We start from the raw sequence: 18,431 nt of genomic DNA, 5'->3' as shown, positions 1-18,431 counted from the left end.
ATTTTCTTATTTTGACTTTCTAAATCTAAGTTGAATATGAGATATATTATTGGTCATTCAGAACCTAATCACTGATCATAATCTCAACCACATACTGTGATAAGAAACATTTACACAAATGTGATTGTTAAGCAGTCTGGTAATATAGTTCACAGTCATTCCTCACTTGTATTATGGACTTTTTGTTTTGTTTACTGAGGTGAAATTCACATAACATAAAATTCACCACTTTACAGTAAACAATTCAGGGACACTCTTAGTACACTGGCAATGTTGTACAACCACCTCTATCTAGTTGCAAAATATTTCCCTCATTCCAAAGTAAAACTCCTTACCCATTAAGCAGTGTCTCCCCATTCCCCCTCTCCTCTGTCCCTGGCTACCATCAATCTGCATCCTGTCTCTATGAATTTAGCTATTCTGGATATTTCATATAAGTAGTACCATATAATATATAACCTTTTGTGTCTGGCTTCTTTCACTCAACATAATGTTTTTGAGGTCTATCCATGTTGTAGCATGTGTCAGTACTTCATTCTTTTTTTATGGTCAAATAATATTCCGTTGCCTGTTCACTCATGCACTGCATAATGATGTTTCAGTCAATGATTGACTGCATATATGATGTTGGTCTCATAAGATTAGTACCATACAGCTTAGGTGTGTAGTAGGCTACACCATCTAGGTTTGTGTAAGGACACTCTATGATGTTTGCACACTGACAAAATCACCTAATGATGCATTTCTCAGAACGTATCCCGTCATTAAGCTACGCATGACTGTACATGCAATAATTTATCATTCATCTGTTAATGGACATTTAGGCTATTTCTACCTTTTGGCTACTGTGAATAGTGCTGCTATGAGCATACATGAACATGTACTTGTTTGAGTCCCTGTTTTCAATCCTTTTGGGTATAAAGGTAGGAGTGGAATTGTGGGGTCATGTAGGAATTCTACGTTAAACTTTTTGAGGAGCTGCCAAATCGTCTACCACTGTGGCTGAACCATTTTGCATTCCTACTAGCAACGTACGAGGATTCCAATTTCTCTTCATTCTATCCAATACTTGCTATTTTCTGTTTTTTATTTTTTAAAAATTTTATTATGGCAGCCCTAGTGGATGTGAAGTGGTTTCTCATTGTGGTTTTGATTTGTATTTCCCCAGTGACTAATGATATTGAGCATGTTTTCATGTGTTTGTTGGCCATTTGTATATCTCCTCTGGAGAAATATCTATTCAAGTCCTTTGCCCATTTTTTAATTGGGTTGTTTGACTTTTTGTTGTCAAGTTGAAGGAGTTCTTTATATATTCTGGATAACAGATCCTTATCAGATATATGATTTGCAAATATTTCCCCCCATTCTTTCTTTTCATTTTATTGATGATGTTCTTTAATGCACAAAAGTTTTTAATTTTGATGAAGTCAAATTTATCTAATTTTTCTTTTGTTGCTCAGGCTTTTGGCATCATATCTGAGAATCTATTGCCAAATCCAAGGTCATGAAGATTTACCTCTATGTTTTATTCTACGAGGATTATTTAGTTCTTATATTAGCATCTATTGCATTACTGGCTTCTAACCTAATCTACTTACTTTTGAATGTACCTTTATTCTCACCACCTTTCTGCACATAGGCTGGCAACCATCCCACCAGGGACACCCTTTGAACAACTATTGTTCATCTCACACTGGTGGATGGAAAGATTACAGATTTCCACTTATCTAACCTGGCAGAAAGCCAGTGCTACACAGTATTCTGAGTTTAGTTACTGCTCAGGTAAATAGTAATCGAACCTGATTTTATTTGCATTAAAGTGAAATGCTAAATTTTGTTTTGAGAATTAACATCTCTTTCCTTGCAAAATTCCAATTTAATATGAAATATGAGGGAGAGTTATAAAAGAATGAATTAATTGAGATGGAAGGAATGTAAAAAAATAAGTAGCAGCACATAAAATCCAGTGAAACTCCTTTATAATTTTAGTGTGTGGAACAAAAATCTAGTGAAATGGAACTAACTTCTATTAATGCCCAACATTTTTACCAGAATTTTCTTCCATGAATATAGTTGTTATGGGGCAGGGGGTGTCATTTAATATGACATGTTGCATATTCAAATCCATGTAATAACAGATGTTTTAAAAAGGAATTCCACTGGGACAGTGTGAAACAAACCAGACCAGTTGGTAAGGGTTGGTGGGAAGGGAAGGGATTCCCACTCTACTAAGCAGATTGAGTCAGACACAGATGCCCAGAATGTCAACATTGGTAATAATGAGCTATTCATCTGAAGGAAAAGAACAAGATCAACTCTCAACCTGAGATTCAGTTTTGGGAAGTAGTTGTATTAAGATGAAATATTGTTGCTGAAATGATGGGCTAAAATATAATCCTCAAGAACAATGTTGTGCTTCCATGTACATGGATTGGAAGAATAAACATAGTTAAAATGTCCATTCTACCTAAAGCAATCTACAGATTCAACGCCATCCCAATCAGAATCCCAATGACATTCTTTACAGAATTAGAACAAAGAATCCTAAAATTCATATGGGGCAACAAAAGACCCCGAATTGCTAAAGCAATCCTGAGAAAAAAGAACAAAACGGGAGGCATCACAATCCCTGACTTCAAAACATACTACAAAGCTACAGTAATCAAAACAGCATGGTACTGGTACAAAAACAGGTGCACAGATCAATGGAACAAAATTGAAAGCCCAGAAATAAAACCACACATCTATGGACAGCTTATCTTTGACAAAGGAGATGAGGGCATACAATGGAGAAAAGAAAGTCTTTTCAACAAATGGTGCTGGGAAAACTGGAAAGCCACATGTAAAAGAATGAAAATTGACCATTCTTTTTCACCATTCACCAAAATAAACTCAAAATGGATTAAAGACCTAAAGGTGAGACCTGAAACCATAAGGCTTCTGGAAGAAAACGTAGGCAGTACACTCTTTGACATCAGTATTAAAAGGATCTTTTCGGACACCATGCCTTCTCAGAGAAGGGAAACAATAGAAAGAATAAATAAATGGGACTTCATCAGATTAAAGAGCTTTTTCAAGGCAAATGAAAACAGGATTGAAACAAAAAAACAACCCACTAACTGGGAAAAAATATTTGCAAGTCATATATCTGACAAAGGCTTAATATCCTTAATATACAAAGAACTCTCGCAACTCAATCACAAAACATCAAACAACCCAATCAAAAAATGGGCTGGAGACAGGAACAGACATTTCTCCAAAGAAGATATACTGATGGCCAATAGGCACATGAAAAGATGCTCATCATCACTGATCATCAGGGAAATGCAAATCAAAACTACACTAAGATATCACCTTACACCCGTTAGAATGACAAAAATATCTAAAACTAATAGCAACAAATGTTGGAGAGGTTGCGGAGAAAAAGGAACCCTCATACACTGCTGGTGGGAATGCAAACTGGTGCAGCCACTATGGAAAACAGTATGGAGATTCCTCAAAAAACTAAAAATAGAACTACCATACGATCCAGCCATCCCACTACTGGGTATTTATCCAAAGAGCCTGAAGTCAGCAATCCCAAAAGTCCTGTGCACCCCAATGTTTATTGCAGCACTGTTTACAATAGCCAAGACGTGGAAGCAACCTAAGTGCCCATCAACAGACGAATGGATAAAGAAGATGTGGTACATATATACAATGGAATACTACTCAGCTGCAAAACAGAACAAAATCATTCCATTTGCAATAACATGGATGGACCTTGAGAGAATTATGTTACGTTAAATAAGCCAGCAAGAGAAAGATAATCTGTGTATGACTCCACTCATATGAGGAATTTAAAACTATGGACCAAGAACAGTTTAGTGGATACCAGGGGAAAGGTGGGGTGGGGGGTGGGCACAAAGGGTGAAGTGGTGCACCTACACATGACTGACAAACATTAATGTACAATTGAAATTTCACAAGATTGTAACCTATCAATAACTCAATAAAAAAAAATGTTGTGCAATATATACAAATATCAAATCATTATGCTGTACATCTGAAACTAATATAATGTTATACGTCAGGTATACGTCAATAAAAATAAATAAATAAATAAAAAATGACTGGCCAATTTTGGATAGTTGTTGTTGTTAAGAAGACAGCCACGGTTAAATCCCCCACATGAATTGGTAGGTTTCCCATCCTTTCTAATTAATTGAGAATTTATTTCTGAACTAAATTAGAGTTAGCTTTGATTTGAGCCCCATTTGGTTGACTCCACTGTCTGTAGACTTTGGCCTTTTGGAGGTGTCCTGTACTAGAGAGATGGAGATTCACACATCATCTCATCATCAAATGGACAAGAATGGTAATTGAAATAGTTTTCAGCATTAAGGTCATTCTCTAAAAAACCAAAACAGTAGGAATTTTGTAAGATTGTTTCTGATATTAGGAAAGAGAATGTTTGATTTCTTTCTTTTCTTTCTTTTTTTTTTTTTTTTTGCTGAGGAAGATTCCCCCTGAGCTAATATCCATTGCCAATCTTCCTCTTTTTGCTTGAGGAAGATTTGCCCTGAGCTAACATCTGTGGCCAATCTTCCTCTAGTTTGTATGTGAGCGGCTGCCACAGAATGGCTGCTGACCAGTGGTGTAGGTTCGTGTCTGGGAACTGACTCTGGGGTGTTGAAGCAGAGCATGCCAAACTTAACCACTAGGCCACGGGGCTAGCCCCAGAACATTTGATTTCTTGATGTAGTTTAGACATCCTAAAACCCTTATGATGACTATTGACCATAGACTCTTGAACAGAGAACCAAAAATGAGCTTATAGGTAACCTGAATAATAATTACATACTGCAAGATCATGTATTTTATAGATAGCAAACTTTACATTTTAGCTAAACATCTGTATAATGACAATTATTTCTATTTTGTGCGAGGAGTGAAGAGAGGCAGGAAATGGTTAAAGTAATTGATTTTAAAAAAATCACCATAGAAGTCTGCTGTAGGAGAGGCAAAAATAAAATAAAGACTTTGTTCCTAATACGTAATCTCATGTTTCTAGCTGATGCCTTCTGGGTGGTACATGAACCAACAAATGTTAGCTCAAAGATATTGACTCTGACCCCAGTGTTTGTCGACCGTGCCACTTTGCAGGCAACAATGATGTCCCATTATCATGCTTACTGACATTTGGCCAGCATGTTGCTAGTCGGCTGGTGGAGGGCATCAGTTAGTTTATGAGGCTCCTCTCAAGTTTAGATCCAGAGGGTGCCATCCTCACTCTGATTAGGTCTCTGTTGGCCAATGACAGGGCCTGTGGCTGCCGCTTTGTGAAGGAGTACTGCCCTGCCCAGCCAGCCGCAAAACCCTGGGGGCCTCCACAGTGTGTCCGGATCCTCCATCCTTCCTTGAGCCAAAGCCAGGCTGGGTTCAGAGGGGAGGGAGACAAAAGCTCCTTGCTCCAAAGAGCCCAGGTATTAAAGTCCTTCCTATTTTTGTGTCTCCTGCTGCCCCACCCACACACCCACACACCTTCAGTTTCTGTCTCCAAGGCCTTGTCTTCCCTTGCGAATGTTTTCTGTAAGTAGATGCCTGGGGAGTCGCTAACCCCATCTGCGCATTTTCATTTTAGCCTCCTCTGGGAGCTCTACGAGGCCTGCACAGTTCTCTGTTAGGCTCCTTATGGGTTACAGAAGTGAGTAAAAAATCCCCGCCTACAGGGCCCGGGAGTCCAGCGAGTTAGTGGTGGAGAAGATGTGAGTACAGATTGTCATAACCCAGGGCTGAAAGGGATGTCACGCCCGCTTATGCAAGAGAGCTTCAAGCCTTCATATCGTTTCCTTACTCCCTGTCCTTGAACGTGTGTCCTGCCATTTTCTGTTTTCTGCCTGGCAAACTTCATTTTCTCCAGGCTCCACACAAAGAAGCTTAGGGTTACCTGCTCTTTGAAATCTTCCTGAGTCTCAGAAAGACTTACTTGTTTTCTTTGTTTTCACTGTACTGTGTCATAGTTCCATTATAGGAATTCTCTTTTCAACTATGACTCTTTTAAAAAAAATAGCTTTATTGAAGTAAAAATGATATAACATAAACTGCACATATTTAAAGCATACAATTTGAAAATAAATAGCATAAAGAGAATGCTGCTAGTATTATTGCTTTGGCCCAAGGACAGCTCCTCTTATTAAGTAGCATTTACTATTTAAACAAACAAACAAAAGGAATATCTATTCATTAAAGAAAATTCAGAAAAACAAGAAAGTCTAAAAAAAAAAGTTGCTTGTAATGGCACAACAGGACATTTCTAAGGTTAATCTGCTGCTTTTGGTTTGCTAGTATCATTCAGCAAGTGCGTGTCATTCTGACGGCCACGTGCACAAAGGTAAGAATCACTTCTGGTTACTCAGAAGAATATCTACAGGCGGGAATTTATTCTTCTCCAACTTTAAATCCAGGATTTTCAACATCTAAACTATAGTTTGGTACATGGGCATCCTAAAACTCCTTTAAATGTGGTATTTAGCTAGGAAGTAAAGTTTGTACAAATCTTTTTGCTGAAGACAGAAGTAACCAAGCACACTGGTATCTGAGAAAGCCTTCAAAGAAGATGATAATATTATATTTCATCAAATGTAACATGCCATCAAAGTTGTATGAGGCTGCATTCTCTCGTGTACTACGATAAAAGAAGACAGCTGCCAATTAATTGAAAAATGTCATCAACTATAAGAGAATTCCTGATCTTAGGGAACTTAAAATGTGAAAAAAATACGCACATTAGATCAATACAAGGCAGTGGTTCTTAAGCCGTGTTGCTAATGGAGGACAAAGCTAATACCATGGGGGCATTACTTAAGAATGGCTTTTGGGAACCATTTGAGAGCGCTCCACTCACACCTCTCCTCGCATGTCTATGAATCCATCATTGGAATTATAACAGGCAAGAAATGGAAATATATCTTCTCTTATTTCAAGACTCCCCAAATAAAGCTAATTACTATAAGAAAAAGAACCACCTGGTTTGGTTTGGTCTCCCTTCACCCCTACCAATCACTTTCGTCTCATTCTTTTCTATAAAGCTCAAAAAGGCTGAAATAATCTAATTTACAATTAATTTAATGTTTATTTTGAGGTAATGCTAAACATGGAGTTTCAGTCCAAACATTTTGCGGTAGTTTTTGGAAGCATGCTAGGAATCCAAAAATGGAGATGGAAAATGAACTTTCCAACTGCAAAGCACTTTCCTTCCCACTTGCTGGCTCTCAGGCTCCTTCTAGTGCATAAGGAGAAAGGCAGTAGGATTCTCATTTCTGTTACGATGCTAGAATTCCTCTGTACAGTGCTTTAAAAACTCAACAGCAAGAACAGTTCCAGACCAAGTCTGATCCCACTAGATTCGGCATCCACTGCCACACGAAATGTTTGTGAAATGCCACTAGGTTTGCACATACGCCTTCTGAGGACGGAAAAAGTCCTACAATTTTGAGTCCCTTATTTGCATTTCAAAACTTATGAGACTGCCATAGAAACGAAGGGAAAAGGGCAAAGGTGATTTTTTTTTTCTTGGTTGAAATACTGATAATGGCATGCCTTCTTTTCTTTACCAAAGACAATTACTTTTGAGATTTGAAGAACGAGGCGGACATGTCTGGTAGTGTTTGTCTAGGGAACTGTAACTCCAAATTAAGTCTTCAGAGAATAGAAAAAAAAATCCAGATTCAGTATCAATGGACTTTACTATATATTATGTCCTTCAATACCCAGATGAATTGGGGACATTCTCGGTAGTATTTAGCTAATTAATTTAGTGATACTGGTAACTCAGAAGGAATTGATTTTCTTGTGAAGTCAAATTGTCCCTTTAATCTTAAAAGGAACTTAATTTCATTGTTTATTAGTCAGTTTGGAGATTTTGTCCCCTGAAATTCCATAAACAATTCTAGCTCCTACACGCTAGGAATAGCAATAATCTCAAACATTAATAAGCTAGTTACTGAGCAGCAAGCCTCCAGCTGTCAGAAGACTAGTTGAGATACAGGCCAAGAGACGTGTACTATGTGGGGAAATTAATGACAGTCTTTGTAGCAGGAGGCATAAGGGCTCCCTCCAAGATTCTGTATCCTAATTCCCAGACCCTGTGAAGATGGTACCTCTCATGGCAAAAGGGACTTTGTAGAGGCGATTAAGTTAACAATTTTGAGATGGAAAATGATCCTGAATTATCCAGGTGGGCCAAATATAACCACAAAGGTCCTTATATGAGAAAGGAGGCAGGAGAGTCAGAGAAGGAGAGTTGACAAAGGAGTCAGAGGTCAGAGTGATGAGGTCCATGGCACAAGTAAGAAGGGAAGCCTGAAGGAGCTGAGAAAGGCAAGAAAAGGGCGTCTCCGCTAGAGCATCAGAAGGAGTGCAGCCCTGCCAGCGCCTTGATTCTAGCTCAGTGAGGCTGAATCCAGAGTTGCAGGATAATACATTTGTGTTAAGTCACTAAGCTTGTGGTAATTTGTCACAGCAGAAACAGGACACTAAGCCAGTCTTATTTCATTTGTACAACACAAATTAATAGTACTTATTGTGAGCTTTTTGAAAGAAAAGCATTATAAAAATCGTGCAATGTTCCTACACTTTGTAAAATCACTTATTCTTTCTTTCTTGGGCAAGACAAAAAACATCTAGTGGTGAAACAGTGCCATACAAATCCTATAGTAGTCCTAAATAAGACACATTTTTTCACTTAAATTTGAAATTTTGTGCCCTATATGATAGCTAATGATGTTTCATTGTGGGTGGAAAACAAGATACCTGTTAACTTTCTTTCTGCCTTGAAAAATGAATTTTTTGTACTAATGATTTGAGGTCTCAGTTTCACTTCAGGAGCTAAGTTATTGCTTAAACTTGACTATTTACATTCAACAAAACAAATTTGTACAATCCTTTTGGAAAAGTGACAACAAAATATGCCTTGGTATGTTAGCTCAATTATATCAGAAACTATACTTATACCATGGAATATGTTCATATAACAAAAATTCTTATTTGATTGTACTTTGGGTTAAACCATTATTTTGATCAGGTTATGTGCAAAAATTGTAAGGATTTTGCATTGTATTTGGTGTGGCAGGAAGCCATTGGTCAGTTTTGAATACAAGAGTGACAAGATGTGATCTGTGTTTTAAAAGTATTCTTGAGGCAATTGTGTGAAGAACAGACTGTGTGTTCAAGGCCAAGGTGAGGGGTGGAGAACTCTATCAGTCCAAGCTTGATGTGACGATGGCGTGGAATAGAGTGGGAGGTGGAGCAGGTGGAGAAACACAGAGACCAGTTAGAAGCTACTGCAATAATTAATGCCAGAGGTGATGGTGATTTTGAACAAAGCTGAGATAGTGGGGGGACAGCATTCAGATTCAGGATATATTCTGAAAGTAGGGTACATATAATTTAATGATGGGTTGTATGTGTGGTGTGAGAGAAAGAGAAGAGTCAAGGATGGGTGCTGGGTTGAATAGTGTCCCCCAAAAGCTCATGTCCACTCAGAATCTGTGAATTTGACCTTATACGAATATACGGTCTCTGCAGGTAAAACCAAGTTAAGATGAGGCCATAGTAGATTAGGGTGGGCCCCAAATCCAATGACTGCTGTCCTTTTAAGAGGAGGAAGATTTAGACATAGAGACACACAGAGAGAAGACGGCCATGTGAATGTAGAGGCAGAAAGTGGAGTGATGCAGCTACAAGCCACAGAATGTGATGGACTGCTGACAGTGATTAGAAGCTAGGAAGAGGCAAGGAAGGATTCTTTCCTAGAGCCTTCAGAGGGAGCATGGACCTGTTGACATCTTGATTTCAGACTTCTAGCCACCAGAACTGTGAGAACAAATTTCTCTTATTTTAGCCACCAGGTTTGTGAACATTGTTACAGGTGCCCTAGAAAACTAATACAGATGGCTCTACAGATTTTGGTCTGAGCCAACTGCAAAAATGAGGAGCCACTTACTGAGAAATACTGGGATAGAAGGTTTGTGATGGATTTGATATGTCAAGTTGGAGATGTTGGCTAGATATCCAAGTGGAGATATTGAATAAGTAAGGAGAAATACAAGTATGGAGTTGAGGGGAAGGAAAAGGTGCTATAGATACAAATTTAGGAGTCATCGGCTCAGCATGCAGAGTATTTAAGCAACAGCGCTGGCCCTGTGGCTGAGTGGGTAAGTTCACACGTTTTGCTTCAGCTGCCCAGTGTTCACCAGTTTGGATTCCAGGTGTGGACCTATGCACCGCTCATCAAGCCATGCTGTGGTGGCATCCCACACGGAGAAACTAGAATGACTTGCAACTAGAATACACAACTACCTACTGAGGCTTTGGGGAAGGAAAAAAAAAAAAGAGGAGGATTGGCAACAGATGTTAGCTCAGGGCCAATCTTCCTCACAATAAATAAATAAATAAACAAAATAAAAGAATAAAGCAACAGGCCTAGATGAGATCACCTAAGGAGCGAACAAATGGACAAAGAAGTGGAAGGATGAAAGACAAAGCAGAATGTTATGTATAGGTTTGAAAACTCTAAAGGGTTTAAAAAGGAAGAAAGAAAGATGAATTAACCCAACATAAGGATGGAAAGTGACAAAAGGAACATCATGGCTAACAAAAAACATAACATCAAACGGCAGGAACAAGCGCAAATATAACTGTAACCCCAACCAAGGAAAATCAGTTAAATTCCCCAAATGATAGAGACTCTTAGATTGGGTAAAACGTAAAAACCCAATGTGCCAGATTATCTTTTGGCAGCTCAGTACCATTTTACACCTCAGCTCTCCCCTGTATGCAAAAGGCTGGAAGCCTGGGAAGTTCCAATGGGTTCTGGTTTAGAGTCCACTAACGAGATGCCTTTAACATATCGATTTGGAAAAAAGGAAAACTGAAAATAAATGAACTATTCTTCTAGACGAACAACTAAAAAATGACAAAATAGAAATAAAAGGAAAGGAAAAAATAACAAAGAGAAAAGTAAAAATTAATAATAAGAAAAGCCAAAAGAACAGTGGATTTGATCAATCATATCAAGGTTTTTTTTAAGACCAACAAGATTTTTAGCACATATAATCAAAGAACAAAGGAGAAGATACAATAAAACAACATTAAGTACGAGAAAGGAAGGGATTAAAAAATAAGACTTTATTATATATAATTTAATATCATTATATTTGAAAATATAGCTAAGTGGAAGGTTTTCAAAGAAAACAGTAATAACCAAAATTGAATTAAGAAGAGGTAGAAAATCTGAATAAGCCAACAGCATAGAAGAAAAGGAAAATATAGTAAAAGATTTACTCTTAAAAGAAAACTCCACGTACAGAAGTTTTATGGATGAATTACATCTTCCCGTTAAGGAAGGGGAAATGGGCATGTTACATAAACTGTCCTAGAACACAGTGAAAGGTAGAAAGCATAATGAATTCATTATAAGAGGCTATTATATTCCTGATATGGAAATTAAACAAGCATACACAAAAAGATAACTAGTTCAACTTCACTTATGAACATAATGGTAGAAATTCTAAACTAAATACTGGCATATTAAGTCCAAAAGTGTATTAAATGAGCAATATATCATAATTAAGGAAATTAATCATAGGCATGTATAGATGATTAAAAAGATACTCCACTAATGTAATTTTATGCATTAACAGGGTTTAAAAACCCATGAACATCTCAATAAATGCTGAATAAACTATTTAACTAAATTCAAACCTATTCCACTTATATGCTACTCTGGAAAACAGATCAGTGATTCCCAGGGACTGTGGGCGTCAGGGGGGTTGACCACAAAGGGTTGGGGGGAATTCTGGGTGGTGATGGAATGCCTTTATATCTTGACTCTGGTGGTCTCAGGAGCTTTTGTGTTTGTCAAAACTTGCAGTAAACTAAAAAGGGTAAATTTTACTCTTTGTAAATTATGCTTTAATTTTTTAAAATGAAAAGAAAATTCAAACCTTTGAAATGTTCAGAAAGCTAGGCATAAAAGGAAGCTACCTTAGCTGGACAGAGGACAAGCAATTATACTCAGTGATAACACTTTGGAATCATCCTCATTAATGTCTGTATAGGTTCTAGTTGACACAATAAGAATAACAAAATGGAACAAACTTGTTATTTGCAAAATTCTTTAACGGCTTCTCAATTCACTCAGAGCAAGGCCTCAGAGTAAAACTCCAAGTCCTTCCAATGGCCCTACAGCTCCCTGCATAATGTGACTCTGTGTTTTCCTCTTTGTGTCATTTGCCGTTCCTTGCCCGTTCACTCTACCTTGGCCGCACTGGCCTTGCTGTTCCTGCAGCACCTGGGCATGCTCCTGCCTCGGGGAGCTTTCACTTTCCCATTCATCTACTTAGAATTCTCTTCCTCCACGTGTCTGCATGACTTGCTCCCTCATCTCCTTCAGGGAGTTGCTCAATGTCACCTCCTCAGGAAGGTCTTTCTCAAGCTCTCTGTTGAACATTCATCCTTTCCCATTCACCATCAGAACTCATTATCCTCCTTTCCTGACTTATTCTTCTTCAGCATAGATTATCATTTAACACATTATATATTTTACTGCTATTCATTCTGTTTTCCCTCACTTGAAAAATATAAGTCCACCAAAAGAAATCCACCAGACCCAAAGGAGTTCAGTAAGTAGATACATAAAACCCCAGTAACGTTCCTTCGCACCATCAACGACTAATTAGAAAACACAAAAACTTAAAAAAGCTCATTCAAGTAGAAAAATAAGCAAACATTGTTAAATATCTAAGAATAAACCAAGGAAGCAATGTGAAAGACACGCAAAAATTATGTTTACTAAAGGACACAAGAGAAGACATAAAAAGTAGTGAAGAGATATTCCAGAGTCCTGGACAGGAAGACAATGTTGTCAGATGCATATATTCACTTAAATTACGTTCCAAACTCAATTAAACTCAAAATAAAATTCTAAGAGGATTGTTTTGGAGTTCTCATCAAGATGGCGCTGTGAGCAGACGTTGAGCTCGCCTCCTCCCATGAACACAACCAGGTTACAACAATTTTAGGAAGAATCACCCTGGATTGAAAACTGAAAACTGGATAAAAAGAACCCCCACAACAAGGGACAGTCCTGACGAAAGGAGAAGAGGCAGTAACTCTGGCCAGAGAGGAAAAAAGCCACCTTTGGGAGCAGCGGAGCTTCTCAGCTGGCCGGCCGGGAGCCAACCTAAGGTACGCAGCCCTCCCTGGAGGAGTGAGGTCCGGAGCGGGGGCAACACTGCTATAACCATCCTTCGGACTCAGCCCAACTGAGACGGGGGTCTTACTGTCTGACTTTGCTGGCTATTAACTGCAGTGAACACCCCAGAAAAGCTATCGGCTGAAAGCCGAAAAGATCCGGGTCTTAAAAGGCCCACGCACAAACTCTCTCATTGCAGCAACCTGAAATCACCAGAGAGAAGGCTGACTGTCCTTTGGTGAAACAAGACTCACCTGGTGGGCTCTGGGGGCATCTTGGTGAGAGGAGGATCCTCTCCGGAGACTGAGACTTTGGTGGGGGCCGCTGTTCTGAGCTGGTCCAGGCGTGCTCATACGGACACCAGTGGGGGCCATTGAGGTGCGTCCCTTGGGCTGTTAGCCCAGGGGTCTGCCACACCCACTAGAGCACAGATTTAATCCAGTTCAGCCAGGGCAGGCAACCCGCCCTAGGGACTGGCCCCACCTAACAGCAAGCCCTCAGGCTACTTTTCAGCCTGCATTGACTGAGTGCCTTGATCCTCTACAGGTAGGCAAAGGTATCTGCCTCTGTGGGGCAGGGCTTGTGTGAGGACCAGGTGAACTGTGGGGGGCATTGGGGCAGAGGTGGGGGCCTCTGCAGTGTGGCGGTGGGGTATGCTCCAGGGGGTTGAGAAGTGTGCAAGGACCAGGACTGTGCTGACAGTGTATGTGGTCCAGAGGGGGGGTGAGGCTTATCAGCTGCAGAAGACTTGTGTTTCACAAATAGACATAAAAAGGATCAGCCCCACCTTCCAAAGCCTGAAACAACTGAGTGCCTCCATGCCAAGGGCTAGCCCTACTCAGCTGCACTCCTAAGAGAACTGACATCAGCCTTGTTGGCCTCAGGCCTATCACAACTGTATGCCCCTGAACGTAGCAACCAGCTACACTGGGTACCAACCCAATTAAGAGGACACTTGCAATAAGAGTGTGCTAATAGACTTTGTAGCCAACAGTGCTGAGGCCCCTCCAAACCAGATTTACAAACAGCTGGCCAAGGAAGGAAAGATCAGACTCCCTGGGTACCTGCAGTGGGAGCAACCCTGCCACAGCAGAAGGACACAAGTAGCCCACAAAGGGGTCACTCCTGGTTCTTATGGACTGGGGATGAGTGGGAAGCACACTGCTGGGCCTCATAAGGCATCTCATACATAAGGCCACTTCTCCAAGATCAGGAGACATAGCCGACTCACCTAATAATGAGGATGCTCACAGATCTGCGGAGAAGAATGGATGAACACAGTGAGCACATCAGCAAAGAATTGGAAGATATAAAAAAGAACCAATAAGAAATGAAGAATACAATACTTGAAATGAGAAATTCACTAGAGGGACTCAACAGCAGAGTAGAGGAAGCAGAAGAACGGATCAGTGAGCTAGACGAAAGATTAGAGGAAACCACCCAAGCAGAACAGAAAAGAGAAAAAAGAATTAGACAGAATGAGAACAGTGTAAGGGAACTCTGGGACAATATCAAGCGTGCTAACATTCGGATTATGGGGGTCCGAGAAGGAGAAGAGAGAGACAAAGGGGCAGAAAATTTGTCAAAATAATAGAGGAAAATTTTCCTCACCTGAGGAAGGAAACAGACATCCAAGTTCAGGAAGCACAGAGAGCTCCAAACAAGAGAAGCCCAAAGAGGCCCACACCAAGACATATTATAATCAAAATGTCTAAAATTAAAGACAAAGAGAGAATCCTAAAAGCAGCAAAAGAAAGGCCACAAGTGACACATAAAGGGAAGCCCATCAGGCTGTCAGCGGACTTCTCAGTTAAGACCCTACAGGCGAGAAGAGAATGGCACGACATATTTGAAGTGCTAAAAGGAAAAAACCTACAACCAAGAATACTCTATCCATCAAGGCTGTCACTCAGAATGGAAGGAGAGATAAAGAGCTTCCCAGACAAGCAAAAATTAAAGGAGTTTATCACCAAGAAACCAGTTCTACAAGAAATGCTGAAGGGACTTATTTAAGTGGGAAAGCAATGAGCACAAATAGAGATAAAAGAAAAAAATTATCAAAAAAACCCAAAACAACAACAAGAAAAAACAGGCAATAAAATCACTTGTAAGGTAAAAGTATAGTAAAGGCAGCAGATCAACTACCTGTGAAGGTAATATGAAGGTTAAAAGACAAATGTACTAAAATTACCTATTTCAATGATAAGAAGGTAATGGATAGACACACACTAAACAAAAGACTATATATGATGTGAAAAACAAATAACGTGGGAGGAGGGGAGTGAAAAAGTAGAGCTTTTAGAAAGAGGTCAATAGACTGTTATATGCATAGTATACTAAATAGGATCCTCATGGTAACCACAAACCAGAAACCTATAACAAGCAGGAAAAAATGTAAGACAAAAGAAATCAAACATAGTACTAAAGATAGCCATCAAACAACAAGGGAAGAGAGCAAGAGAAAAAGAAAGGAACTGAGAAGAACTACTAAAACACCCAAAAAAAAGAAAAAGAGACAAAATGGCAATAAATACATATTTGTCAATAACTACTTTAAATGTCAATGGATTAAATGCTCCAATCAAATGCCATAGGGTGGCCAACTGGATAAAAAAACAAGATCCATGTATATGCTGCATACAAGAGACACACTTCAGACCTACAGACACTCACAAACTGAAAGTGAAAGGATTGAAAAAGATATTCCATGCAAATGGCAAAGAAAAGAAAGCAGGGGTAGCAATACTTATATCAGACAAAATAGACTTTAAATCAAAAACTGTAATAAGAGACAAAGACGGGCACTACATAATGATAAAGGGAACAATCCAACAAGAAAATATAACACTTGTAAATATCTACACACCCAACATAGGAGCACCTAAATATATAAAGCAATTATTAACAGACATAAGAGGAGAAATAGACAGTAACACAATAATAGGAGGGGACTTTAACACTCCACTTACACCAATAGATAGATTATCCAAACAGAAGATCAATAAAGAAACACTCGCCTTAAAGGACACATTAGACCAGATGGACTTAGTAGATACATACAGAACATTCCATCCAAAAACCACGGAATACACATTCTTTTCAAATGCCGATGGAACATTCTCCAGGATTGATCACATATTAGGCCACAAAACAAGTCTCAATAAATTTAAGAAGATCGAAATTTCTGACCACAAAGGTATGAAACTGGAAATCAACTACAGAAAGAAAACCAGGAAAGCCATAAAAATGTGGAGATTGAACAAAATGCTACTGAACAATGAGTGGGTCAATGAAGAAATCAAAGAAGAAATAAAAAAATTCCTGGAGACAAATGAAAATGAAAACACGACATGTCAAAATCTGTGGGATACAGCAAAAGCAGTTCTACGAGGGAAGTTTATAACAATTCAGGCTTACCTCAACAAAGAAGAAAAATCCCAAATAGACAATCTAAAAGAGCACCTAAAGGTACTGGAAAAAGAACAACAAACAAAGCCCAAAATCAGCAGAAGGAAGGAAATAATAAAAATCAGAGCAGAAACAAACGAAATAGAGACTAAAAAAAAAATAGAAAAAATTAATGAAACCAAGAGCTGGTTCTTCGAAAAGATAAACAAAATTGCCAAACCCTTAGCTAGACTCACCAAGAAAAAAAGAGAGAAGGCTCAAATACATAAAATCAGAAATGAAAGAGGAGAGATTACAACGGACACCTCAGAAATACAAAAGATAGTAAGAGAATACTATGAAAAGCTATACGCCAACAAATTGGATAATCTAGAGGAAATGGATAAATTCTTAGAAACATACAACCTTCCAAAACTGGCCCAAGAAGATGTAGAAAATTTGAATAGACCGATCACCAGTAAGGAGATCGAAACAGCAATTAAAAACCTCCCAAAAAATAAAAGTCCAGGACCAGATGGCTTCCCTGGTGAATTCTACTAAACATTCAAAGAAGACCTAATATCTATCCTTCTCAAACTCTTCCAAAAAATTGAAGAGGAGGGGAGGCTTCCTAACTTCTTCTACGAAGCAAACATTATCCTGATACCAAAACCAGACAAGGAAAATTACAGGCCAATATCACTGATGAACATCAATGCACAAATCCTCAACAAAATACTAGCAAATCGAATACAACAATACATTAAAAAGATCATACATCATGATCAAGTGGGTTTCATTCTGGGGATGCAGAGATGGTTCAACATCTGCAAATCTATCAACGTGATACACCACATTAACAAAATGAAGAATAAAAATCACATGATCATCTCAATAGATGCAGAGAAAGCATTTGACAAGATACAGCATCCATTTATGATAAAAACTCTAAATAAAATGGGTATAGAAGGAAAATACCTCAACATACTAAAGGCCATATATGACAAACCCATAGCAAATATCATTCTCAATGGAGAAAAACTGAAAGCTATCCCTCTAAGAACAGGAACCAGACAAGGATGCCCACTGTCACCACTCTTATTTAACATAGTATTGGAAGTCCTAGCCAGAGCAATCAGGCAGGAAAAGGAAATAAAAGGGATCCACATTGGAAAAGAAGTAGTGAAACTACCACTCTTTGCAGACGACATGATTTTATATCTAGAAAACCCTAAAGAGTCCACTAAAAAATTTTAGAAATAATAAAGGATTACAATCAAGTTGCGGGATACAAAATCAATGTATAAAAATTGGTTGTGTTTCTATACACCAACAACAAAGTAGCAGAAAGAGAAATTAAGAATACAATCCCATTTACAATTGCAACAAAAAGAATAAAATACCTAGGAATATACTTAACAAAAGAGGTGAAAGACCTGTACACTGAAAACTATAAAACATTGTTGAAAGAAATCGAAGAAGACACAAAGAAATGGAAAGATATTCCGTGCTCTTGGATTGGAAGAATTAACATTGTTAAAATGTCCATACTTCCTAAAGCAATCTATAGATTCAATGCAATCCCTATCAAAGTTCCAACAACATTTTTTACAGAAATAGAACAAAGAATCCTAAAATTTATATGGAACAACAAAAGACCCCGAATAGCCAAAGGATTCCTGAGAAAAAAGAACAAAGCTGGAGGTATCACACTCCCTGATTTCAAATTATACTACAAAGCCATAGTAACCAAAACAGCATGGTACTGGCACAAAAACAGACACACAGATCAATGGAACAAAATTGA

General features: G+C 38.6%; 1 protein-coding gene across 9 annotated transcripts in view; it reads right to left on the bottom strand.

Moving 5' to 3' along the window:
* Positions 1-18,431, bottom strand: part of AFF3 (ALF transcription elongation factor 3) — a 573,872-nt gene that overhangs the window by 175,113 nt on the left and 380,328 nt on the right. The window lies entirely within an intron of this gene.

This window comes from Equus caballus, chromosome 15 (assembly GCF_041296265.1).
Source record: "Equus caballus isolate H_3958 breed thoroughbred chromosome 15, TB-T2T, whole genome shotgun sequence".
Lineage (NCBI taxonomy): Eukaryota > Metazoa > Chordata > Mammalia > Perissodactyla > Equidae > Equus > Equus caballus.
This window is presented reverse-complemented; position numbering and strand designations above follow the sequence as displayed.